This window comes from Prosopis cineraria, unplaced genomic scaffold, assembly GCF_029017545.1.
Source record: "Prosopis cineraria cultivar Desert tree isolate PC_DT_omini unplaced genomic scaffold, ASM2901754v1 PC15, whole genome shotgun sequence".
Lineage (NCBI taxonomy): Eukaryota > Viridiplantae > Streptophyta > Magnoliopsida > Fabales > Fabaceae > Prosopis > Prosopis cineraria.
Window position 1 is genome coordinate 290,947 of NW_026555346.1, and position 11,870 is coordinate 302,816.

Here is an 11,870-nt window from a genome sequence, read left to right on the forward strand (position 1 = left end):
GAAAATGTATCACATTTATTTCTCATTATTATGATCATCACATTCATGAATTCGGCTTTTTGACAATTGGGATGCTAAAATGGAGGTGGGTATCTGTTAACCTCTAGAAGTTCATGTTATTTCATCACATTTTTCTTAGATTCTAATCCATTTTGATTCAATTGTATATGTTTTTATTGCCCAAATTAGGAAAATGTGCATTTTGTTTTCGGCTTGTGTTCTTGGCTTTAATTTGATATTTTTAGCCTAATTTCATGTTATTTTGATTGAAGTTTTGATTAAAAGCATTTCTGGAGCGTTGTGGATGTTTTTGGAAGGCTTTTGGATGAAGAAATCAAGAGCAAAATGAATAATTTTCGTTAGCTGTAAAAACAGTGTAAAACTGCCAAAGTCGTCCCAAAGTCGTGACTTTCGTTCGCGACTTTCACCGCTGTCAGAAAAACGCTGCGTTTCATTTATCAGAAATTGGTTGGCTAGGTACATATAAGCTGAGAGCTCGACCCAAAACGCATTCTTCAGACTTTTAGACACCTTTGGAGCTTGGTTGTGCTAGGGTTTGGGCATTGGAAGAGTTGGGATCAAGAGATTGAAGCTTTGAAGACATTTGGAGCTCATTTTCTTCAGTTTTTCTATTCCTCTTCCCTTTCCTCTCTTGTAATCTGAAATGGGTCCACTTATTTTGTATACTTGTAGCTTGTGGATGATTATGAGTAGCTAAACCCTTTGTTCTAGGATTATTTAGAACCCTTGTATGGATTAACACCATATTTCTCCTCTCTTTTTGTGATTAATGATATATATGTGTTTATTTTACTCTTTCCTTAATGCTTCTACTTGATTGGCCACCATTTAGATGTTGGGTTCACTTAATTGATGCTTAAGAGGGCTAGGTTGAGTGTAGAACTTGGGTAAAATTGTGTAAGAACTTGATATTTGCATGTTGAATGGATGGTTTTGCTAGTAAGATAGAGATATACTTGCTAGCCTTGCATAGCCACATTAGGGTTGGTGTTTAAAATTGAGTTTTATTAATTGTAACAAGAGATTGGGCAATTAATTTAACTAAACACTTGTTCATGACTTGAGAGAGCTTGTCCAAGTATTTTTAGAACCCTAGGTTAGCACTTATTTTCATTAAAAGCATTTATGAGAGGAGGTAATTTTGGTGTTATGAAATGCAAGGGGGATAAATAATCCTAGGTCCTAAATTGTGTTGGAAGTTTGTGAATCACTCACTTTTCTTTATTTTCTAGTATTAGCTTTATAAGCAAAATTATTTTCACCTAACTTTGTGTAGCTCAACTTGATCAAATTTGCTTAGTCTTTTGCTTGATCATTGTTTTTGAATAAATCCTCGAGGGAACGATACTCTACTCATTTTATATTACTTGCTACGACCCGTGCACTTGTGGTGAGCAACAAGTTTTTGGCGCCGTTGCCGGGGATTTGCTTTTGAAAATATTTTGATCAACCTTAGACTAGTAGTATTAGATTTCGCTTGAGCTTTGTAGATATTAGTTCTAGATTTTTATTTTTTCTTTGTTCAGTGCTTTTGTTTTAGTTTGATACTTCTTGGGTTGTTTCTTCTTCAGGTACCCATTTGGCATATGCAAGTCATAGGCCCAGAAGGATTGGAAGTGATACTTGAAGGATTGACAATCTTTGAAGAAACCGAGTCTCCTAATTCTGAAAGAACTCCTGAATTGGGAAACATGGCAGAAGACCAGTATGACACCGCCTCAGTCAATGACTTTGCTAACCGGAATCTGAGGGGTACTCAATCTTGTATTCGAATGCCGGAGTTTCAAGCACATACTTTTGAGATCAAGCCCGCCATGATCACAATGCTTCAAATGAATGGTGTGTTTCATGGTCTATTCAATGAAGATGCTAACAAGCACTTGATGTCTTTTGTGGAAGTATGTGATTCTTTCAGACAAAATGGGGTGCCTAAAGATGTCTTGCGCTTGTGATTATTTCCAATTTCTCTACAAGACAAGGCTAAAGAATGGTTCAACAATCTTCCCGAAGGTTCTATTGGTTCATGAGAGGATCTTGAGAACAAGTTTAGAGCTCGATTCTTCTCTGATGATAAAACAGTGGAAGCAAGAGATGAGTTTCTTAGCTTTAAGCAATATCCAGAGGAACATCTCTATACAGCTTGGGAGAGATACAAGATGTTGATGAAGAAATGCCCTAATCATGGAGTGGACAAATGGGTAGTGATTCAGATTTTCTGTAATCGTCTGAATCCATCTTCGAAGGCCATGGTTGATTCTATCACAAATGGGGGATATCAGAATGTGCCTGTCAATGAAGTTTTTCGCCTCTTAGACCAATTGTCTGCGAATAACACTCAAAACATGGATAGAAGGAATACATCAATGGTGACTAGTGCTAAAGATGATTCCTCTTCCCAGATTGTATCCATCTTGAATGCAATGAACAAGCGTTTTGATGTGTTGGAATCTCAAATGCAAAGGGGAAATTCTCATAATGTGCATGCTGTCCAAGCCATTCCAATTGTGTGCAATCAATGCAATGATATGCACACGCCCGATCAATGTCCTCTTTATATGACCACTGAGTCTGTCAACTATATGGGCAAGTTTCAAAACCCTCACAACAACCCTTACTCTCAAACATACAACTCAGGATGGAGGAATCATCCTAATTTTTCATGGAGTCAAGGGAATTCTTCAAATCAACCTTCATCCTCTAATGTCAAGCCACTTCATCCTCCGGGTTTTCAAGCTCCACCAAAGCCAATGCCGGTTAAAGAAGAGGAGTCTAGAATGGAAAAGATGCTAGCACAAATCTTGAGTAATCAAGAGTCTGCAAGAGTTAAACTAAGGCAACTCTTACTCTTCATGATACCGCAATCAAGAACCTCGAAGTGCAAATGGGGCAATTAGCTTCACAAATGAATGCTATGTCAAGAAGTAATCTCCCTAGTGACACCATTCCAAATCCTAAAAGGGATGGTAAGGAGGAGTGTAAAGCCATCACTTTGAGAAGTGGGATGCAATTACCCGAAGTTCTTATGCCAAGTGCAAGTGGTGTGAGTAGTGATACTACTAAGGTGATTGTTGATAATGAAGTGATTAATGAAGAAATTATGGTTGAAGAGTGTGATAACTCGAAGAATGACCAAGAAGAGAAAAAGATTGAAGATCAAGCCAAAAAGGTTGGTGATGAGAAAAAGCAACTAGAGGCCAAGCCAAAATATATGCCTCCACCACCTTTTCCTCAAAGGCTTAGGAAGCAACAAGAAGATGGCCAATTCAAAAAGTTTCTTGATATGTTCAAGCAATTGCATATCAACATTCCTTTTGTGGAAGCTTTGGAGCAAATGCCCAAATATGCTAAATTCATGAAAGATGTGCTCTCTAAAAAGAGAGGTTCAATGAGTTTGAGACGGTTGCTCTAACAAAGAGTTGTACGGATATCATTAAGCAACTACCTCAAAAGTTGAAGGATCCCGGTAGCTTCTCAATTCCGTGTCATATTGGGAATAAATTTTTGGGTAAGGCATTATGTGATCTTGGAGCTAGTATCAATCTTATGCCTCTCTTATTTTCAATAAATTAGAGTTGGGTGAAGCTAGACCAACAACCGTGACTTTGCAATTAGCGGATAGAAGCTTGGCTTATCCACGTGGTGTTATTGAAGATGTTCTTGTAAAAGTGGATAAATTCATTTTTCCGGTTGATTTCATTGTCCTTGATTGTGAGGTGGATCGTGATATTCCTATTATCTTAGGAAGACCATTCTTGGCAACTGCTAGAACCTTGATTGATGTTGAAAAAGGTGAGCTTACTATGAGGGTGGATGATGAGCAAGTCACTTTTAACATGCACAAGTTGATGAAATCTCCCAAAGATCTTGAGCAATGCTTCTTTGTTGATATGCTTGATCAAGTTGCACAAGAAGAATTCAATAAGGCAATTCCTAATGATTTTTTAGAAGCCTTGTTACTAGGAGCTCAATTAAAGACTCAAGATGGAGAAGAGTGTATGGCTATCATGAATGCATCACCGGTTTATCCTAGAAACCGTGTCCAATTTGAATCTCTAGACTTATCTTCTCTTGGTAGACCATCTTTGAAATCCTCTATTGAAGAGCCACCATATCTTGAGTTGAAGACATTACCTTCTCATCTTCGGTATGTCTATTTAGAAGCCAACAACACTTTGCCAGTGATTATTGCTGCGGACTTGAATGAACAACAAGAAGAGCAACTTGTGGAAGTCTTGAAAGCTCACAAGAGAGCTATTGGGTGGACTATTGCCGACATAAAGGGTATTAGCCCTTCAATTTGCATGCATAAGATTTTCCTTGAAGACAATCATAAAACTTCTGTGGAACATCAAAGAAGGTTGAATCCTATTATGAAAGAAGTTGTGAAAAAGGAGATCTTAAAATGGCTTGAGGCGGGCATTGTCTATCCTATTTCTGATAGCTCTTGGGTGAGTCCAGTTCAATGCGTTCCAAAAAAGGGAGGCATGACTGTAGTGGCTAACACCCACAATGAGCTAATTCCTACTCGCACTGTCACTGGGTGGAGAGTATGCATGGATTACCGGAAGCTAAATGCGGCCACTAGGAAAGATCACTTTCCTCTTCCCTTTATCGACCAAATGCTTGACAAATTAGCTGGAAGGGAATTCTTTTGCTTCCTTGATGGGTATTCAGGCTATAACCAAATTGCCATAGCTCCAGAGGATCAAGAAAAAATGACATTTACTTGTCCTTATGGAACTTTTGCTTTCAAGCGCATGCCTTTTGGGTTATGCAATGCACCGGCCACTTTTCAAAGGTGTATGATGGCAATTTTCTCTGATATGATTGAGCAAACTATGGAAGTCTTCATGGATGACTTCACGTTTTTGGGGATTCATATGAGGAATGTTTGATCAACTTGGCCAATGTGTTGAAAAGATGTGAAGAGACCAACTTGGTCTTGAATTGGGAAAAATGCCACTTCATGGTTAAGGAGGGCATAGTTCTTGGCCATAGAGTCTCCAAAAATGGCTTGGAGGTAGATAGAGCCAAAATTTCGGTGATTGAGCAACTTCCTCCACCTACTAATGTTAAGGGTGTGAGGAGTTTTCTTGGTCATGCGGGATTTTATCGCCGCTTCATTAAAGACTTCTCCAAAATAGTCAAGCCTCTTTGCACTCTTCTTGAGAAAGATGCTGAATTTAAATTTGATGATTCATGCTTGAAAGCATTTGAAGAGTTGAAGAAAAGACTTGTGTCTGCGCCTATCATGATGGCTCCTGATTGGAGTTTGCCTTTCATTGTGATGTGTGATGCTAGTGACTTTGCTGTGGGTGCTATGCTTGGCCAAAAGAAAGAAAAAGTACTTCACCCAATTTACTATGCTAGCAGAACACTTGATGATGCTCAAGAAAACTACACCACAACTGAAAAAGAGCTTCTTGCAGTGGTGTTTGCTTTTACCAAGTTTAGATCGTATCTTGTGGGTACTAAGGTGACAGTTTACACTGACCATTCAGCTTTGAAGTACCTATTCAGCAAGAAGGAGTCTAAAGCAAGGTTAATTCGATGGGTACTACTTCTACAAGAATTTGACTTGGAGATTATTGATAGGAAGGGTACTGAGAATCAAGTGGCGGACCATCTTTCTAGGTTGAGTACTGATACTCAACTTAAATGTAATGTTGTTATTGATGAAGCTTTTCCTGATGAGCAACTCTTTAAGGTTGACAATATTCAAACACCGTGGTATGCGGACATTGTCAACTATCTTGTTTGTGGCATCTTGCCCTTTGATTTGAAGTTTCATCAAAAGAAGAAGTTTCTCCATGATGCTAAGTTGTATTTTTGGGAAGAACCCTATCTGTTTCGCCAATGTGCTGATCAAATGATCAGAAAGTGTGTTCCTGAGTGTGAGCAACAAGAAATTCTAAGATGTTGCCATTCTTCTGACTATGGAGGCCACTTCGGGGGTGACAAGACAGCATCTAAAATCTTGCAAAGTGGTTTCTATTGGCCCTCTTTATTCAAGGATGCATATGACTTTGTTTTAAAGTGTGATAGGTGCCAAAGGATGGGTAATATCTCTAGAAGGAATGAAATGCCACTCAACAACATGCTTGAAGTAGAACTGTTTGACGTGTGGGGCATAGACTTCATGGGACCATTTTCCATGTCTTTCAACAATCAATATATCCTTGTGGCTGTAGACTATGTCTCAAAATGGGTCGAAGCGGCGGCATTTCCCACTAATGATGCTAAAGTGGTGCTCAAGTTCTTGAAGAAGCATATTTTCACCCGTTTTGGAGCACCAAGAGCCATTGTGAGTGATGGTGGTACTCATTTTTGCAACAACCAATTTCAATCTCTCTTGAAGAAATATGGTGTCAAGCACAAGGTTGCACTTGCTTACCATCCTCAAACTAACGGGCAAGCTGAAATCTCTAATCGGGAAATCAAGAAGATACTTGAGAAGACGGTAGGAGTGGCAAGAAAAGATTGGTCCACCAAACTTGACGATGCATTGTGGGCTTATCGAACGGCTTACAAAACTCCTATCGGCATGTCTCCATACCGGTTAGTTTTTGGGAAAGCATGTCATCTACCCGTAGAGCTAGAACATGGTGCTTATTGGGCTGTCCAAAAGCTCAACTTTGATTTTAAAGCCGTGGGTGAAAAGAGACTTCTCCAACTAAATGAACTTGATGAATTTCGGTTAAATGCCTATGAGAATGCTAGGCAATACAAGGAGAAGACAAAGAGATGGCATGACAAGAAAATTTTATGCAAAGCATTTGAGCCAGGCCAAAAAGTACTCTTGTATAACTCTAGATTGAGATTATTTCCTGGCAAACTCAAGTCTAGATGGTCGGGACCGTTCAATGTGGTCCAAGCATTCCCTCATGGTGCTATTGAGCTAGAGAGCAGTGAAGGAGAAAGATTTAAAGTCAATGGACAACGAGTGAAGCATTACTGGGGTGGTGAGGTAGAGCGTGAAGCAATTACCTTGCCCTTATCTGATGCCTCTTGAAGGAGAGAAGAGTCAGGCTGAATGACTATAAAACAAGCGCTACTTGGGAGGCAACCCAAGCTCTAAACCTTATCTTTTGATTTTTCTTTTGTAGTTTAGTTGTTTTGGTGAAGTTATGTGTGATCTTGTCTCTTTTGTAGGTTAACAAGAAGATATGAGGAAGTATAAGCCTTTGGAGAAGCAATAAATGTGCCTAAAGAACAAAAGAGCACAAAAGGAAGGAAAATTTCAGGGAAGTCAAGCTATTTAAGTTGTTTTTATGCTTATAAACTTGTCTTGGTAATCATTTTGAGCTTATTGAAGTAAATGCAATTTTTTGTGGTTTGATTCTCATGAAAAATGATTCTTTTTGGGTTGATTGCATTTAAATTGAAGGAAATTGTGTATGGTTGATGAATGATGGTTAGAGATTGATTTTGGAGTAAATTGAGTGCTTGGAAGAGATTTTAAGGGGTGAATAAATCAGATTTTTAAAAACAGAGTGCTGCAGAATTTTACTGTCAAGAAGTTCTGACACAAGTCATGACTTTGAGCTCACGACTTTGAGATTCCAGAGAAGGTCAAAGTCGTGACTTTCATTTCAGTCTTAAATCCAAAGTCACGACTTTCATCTCCTCTGGACCTGTTTTGAAAAACAAAAATTTCCTTCTTCTTCTTATCCTTCCAGTTCTGCAGCTCTCTTATAAAAAAAAACATATTCTCCCTCTCTTTTCCATTCCAGCGCCTGTAGCTGGTCCTAAAAAAAAAAGAATACTCAGCTAACCTCACGGGCTTTATTCTTTGATTTCCCTGTCCGATTTGGTCCTGCTCTTCACGCTCTCGCATTTCTGTCTAGTTCTATCATTCCCTTCATTTCCAGTCACCGTCGTTCCCCTGCTCTTCCACTGCCAGCATCCACGGTATCCCTTGCCAGACCGCTTCCTGTCTTTCTTGATCCCTCTTCGGTTCTCTTCTCTAGCCCACGTCGTACCCCATTTTTTCTCTTTCATTTCCTCGTTCCTTGCCATTTTTGTTCAAACCAGATGTCTTCATCCTCACCGTAAACCGCTGTTTCCTTCCTTTACCAGTCATCATTTTCGTTCAAATCATGGAGTGTTTCTTCTTCAAGCTTCAATCTTAGCTCAGAAGCATCTCGTTTCACAGCCATTTTCATTGGAGCTACACTGTTCATGCCCGTCTGCTACTGTAGCTCCCTTTTCGCCATAGTTATTCGTGGAAGCTTGAGGGTGTCTCTTTGCCATTTGTCTCTGTTTCTCCTCCACAAGCTTAAACCACAGCCCCTGTCTCTGCCATAGTCCTCTCTTAAACCCACCTTCATTATTTCTTCCTCTCATCTCCAGCACTCCCTTAGTCGATCTCCCTCGGTCTCTCCTTTACCCTCATATCTTAGCTCCTCTTGATTCATTGCTGTCAATCGATTTCATCCACCATTTTCATTTCAAACCACTCACCAATAGCCACTGCTCTTCTCGTCGTCCATTCGTTGTCGTGTGTCATCCTCAAGTGGTTGAGCTATCGTCTCTCTGCTTGCTCACAGGTTCTGAATCTATTGATTTTTTTTTCTTTTTTGTCTTTCTTTCTTTCTTTCTTCTACCTCTCCACTTTGATTGGGCTATTTTGATCTGATAAGGATGTAGAAATGTCAAACCATTATTTTCCTTTGATTGCTGATCGAACTAAATGTAAATGTGGGGTGAGTTTGCAAGAATGCAATGTTCTTTTGAGGATTCTTTGCACTGTCATTTTGCCATTGTCGTTGTTGCCTTTTATCTGCCTGTGCTGCTTAAACTTTGACCCGTGAGCTTAAGGCTTAAATCCTGTATTTTGAATACTCAAGGGAAGATACTATTGTTAGTTTTTGAGTCTGCACATGTTATTGTGGCTAGTTAAATTTTTGAAGGGGATAGGATTGATATTGCCTTGCTGGATATTTTTCCTAGTTGAATTAAACCTATTGTAAAATGGCTATTGGAGGATTCAACTTGATTGAGGCATCTTTTGTAAGTGCTGTGATTCAAATTGACAAGAATTATGCAATTATGTTGCTATTTGGTTCTAAATTTGGATAGTAAGCAAGTGTACTGCATTGAATTTTAAGCTCTATTCCTGGCATTTTTTTTTTCTCTCAAAGTTTTGTAGGTGTGATTGGCTATTTATGTATTGACAATTCCATTTTTGGCTTACTTAGAAGGATAAAAAGAGTGATATGTTGGCATACTTGTACAAGTTGAATTTGGTAAGCATGAATGAGCTATTTTTCTTTGGTTGAATGCTCTCATTATGAAACTTGAGCTTATGATTGTGACTTGTGTTCAACACTCACTGTCATGCTTCTTGATTCTGGACTTGGCTTTGCTCTTCATGTTTTAAATCCTTAGTTCAAATCTGTTATGTAGAAGCTAGACCTTGTTTAAACATGTTATGTAAAGTGCCCTTTTGTGCTAGCTTCATTTAATCATGTTTGCTTTAAGTTTGAACCTTTGTTCTTCCTTATACTGGCTGTTGCTCATTGGTATTTCATTGAGTGCTTTCTTGCAGGCCATGGGTAAGAAAAGTGTCCCTCTTTCTAAAAAAGCCAAGGTCATTGAGGTTGGTGAAAGTTCTAAGGGATCGGGATGGGATAAAACCCGATTTGCCACTGCTGCGATTCAAGACTATTTTGAGCAAAATTTGAAGGAGAGAAAAATAGTTCAAGAAAGACCTTTCCCTTTGAGATGGTCTGAGCAATTCTACAATGATTTGCATGATGTGTATCATGCCACTAGCCTCATCCGTGAACAGAGCCATGCCTCTCAGCCACTTGTGGAAGCTTTCTATGCCTACGCTGCTTGCAAGGATACCTTGCGATGTAAGGTACGGGGCAAATGGGTAGAAATCACTGAGGACACATTTCGAAAGGTGTACAACCTTTCTCCCATAGAAGAGTGCCAATATACTGTCTACAAGAATGATAGAACTCAATTGCCATTTGATGATGTAGTCTGAGTGCTATGCCTTCCTGATAAAAATATTTGGCAACATGACACCCATGGCAATCCCAAGAGTATTCTACGCTGTAATCTGAACAGGACAACTCGTATTTGGTGGCACTTCTTGGCATCTAATGTGATCCCAGTGACCCATATGAGCGATGTGACTGTTGATCAAGCTGCCCTGTTATATACCTTGATGATGAGGCAACCTGTTGACTTTCCAAAAATCATGTTTGAGTATATGCGAAAGTTGCCTAGAAGCAGATATCGCAAGCAGCCATTTGGGTTCCCACACTTGATTACTCAAGTATGCTTAGAGAAGAAGGTTCCTACTTATCCGAAGGATCTCATGCTCCCTCCTTTGCCCAAGTTCAATTATAGAGAAATTCGATGTGCTGAGGGACCAAGAGGAAATCAAGCTGCGGATGGTAGGAGGCATATTGATCCACCTCATGTTGAGCCTACACTGAGCAACCTCATAGCACTCATCCAGAACATGCATGAGGGCCTCCAGTGCCAGCTGGATCGGATTGACTTCAGGCTCCACCACATTGAGCTATTCTTGCACCAGAGATTTCAAATGGACTTTCCCGAGGAAGAAGAGGCGGCCAATACTGATGTTGGCCAAGACTCAGACACTCACGCTGACTAGCTTCACCCTTCCTTACTTTACTGCCTTTTATTTCTGTTTTTAATTCTAATTAGCTGTTGATTAGTTCTTTTTGGGTAAATATGGTTAGCCATAATCTTCTGTTATCTTTTGTGCAGGGCTAACTTTGATCTTTTTGTAGCTAATATGTGATACCTTGACTAATCTCTTACAACTAATTACTCTATGATAACTTGTGTACATGCTGGTGTAGTTAGTTGTATTTTTGGATTGCCTGTGGATATATCTCAATTATACTATTACAGGTTTCTAGATTTTTGTGCCTCTCATGCACCTTCTTTTTGGTTGTTAAGTTACATGAGAAAGAGCCCTCATTTTACCCTTTTGACAGTGCGGACACTGTTCAATTTAAGTTTGGGGGTGAGGGTATTATTTTGGTTGATTTGACATGAACTTCAATTTTGAAACTTAGCTATTTATTGTTCCTCTCTTTTAAAATTTGAGCTAGATTGAGAAATTATTTGTTGAATAGAATGTGTGATCCAATGATAGAATGTCGCTTAAACTGTATGTTTTATAGGAAGTTGTGATAAATATTTTGGCATGCTTGATTTCAGGGTTAAGGCTTGCTTTCTAATAATGTTGTTTTGCACTTTTGAACCAGACAATGATTTGAATGCCTCTATTAGGAAATTATGTGGCAAGTTTATGTGCATTTTCTCTCTCAATTGAGAAACTCTAGAACCTATCTTGGAATCTCTTGAGGCATTTTAATCACTTTGCATGATATTAAAATATGATTTGGGCATTCTTTCAATTGCGTTTGAGCCTTTCAAGCCCACCTATTGCATCATTTCCACTTGAACCCCTTTTGAGCCTGGAATTGAAAATCTTATGTATTTTCTTTTTGAAACCTTCATTAGACCCTAGCCTCTATAATTTGAAAAACCATGAACTACCTTACTCTTGAGATAAGTGATAAAAAAATTTTTGTGTGCTAGTAGGGAAGTTTGTTTTAGTTGTTCAAGGAGGTGTTGTTATTGTAAATTTGGGTGTGAGGAATGGAAATGAAGTTTGAAATTCTACTAATTGTGCTCCTAAAAAAAAAGAAAAAAAAATATATAGAAATATACATGAAAAAAAAATTGCAATGAAAAAAAAAAGAGTTTCAATATCAATAAATTTGGAGTACAAGGAATGGTATTTGGGATAAGTTTGGGGGAAAGTATTTGGCTAGCAAGAATGGAATGGTTGG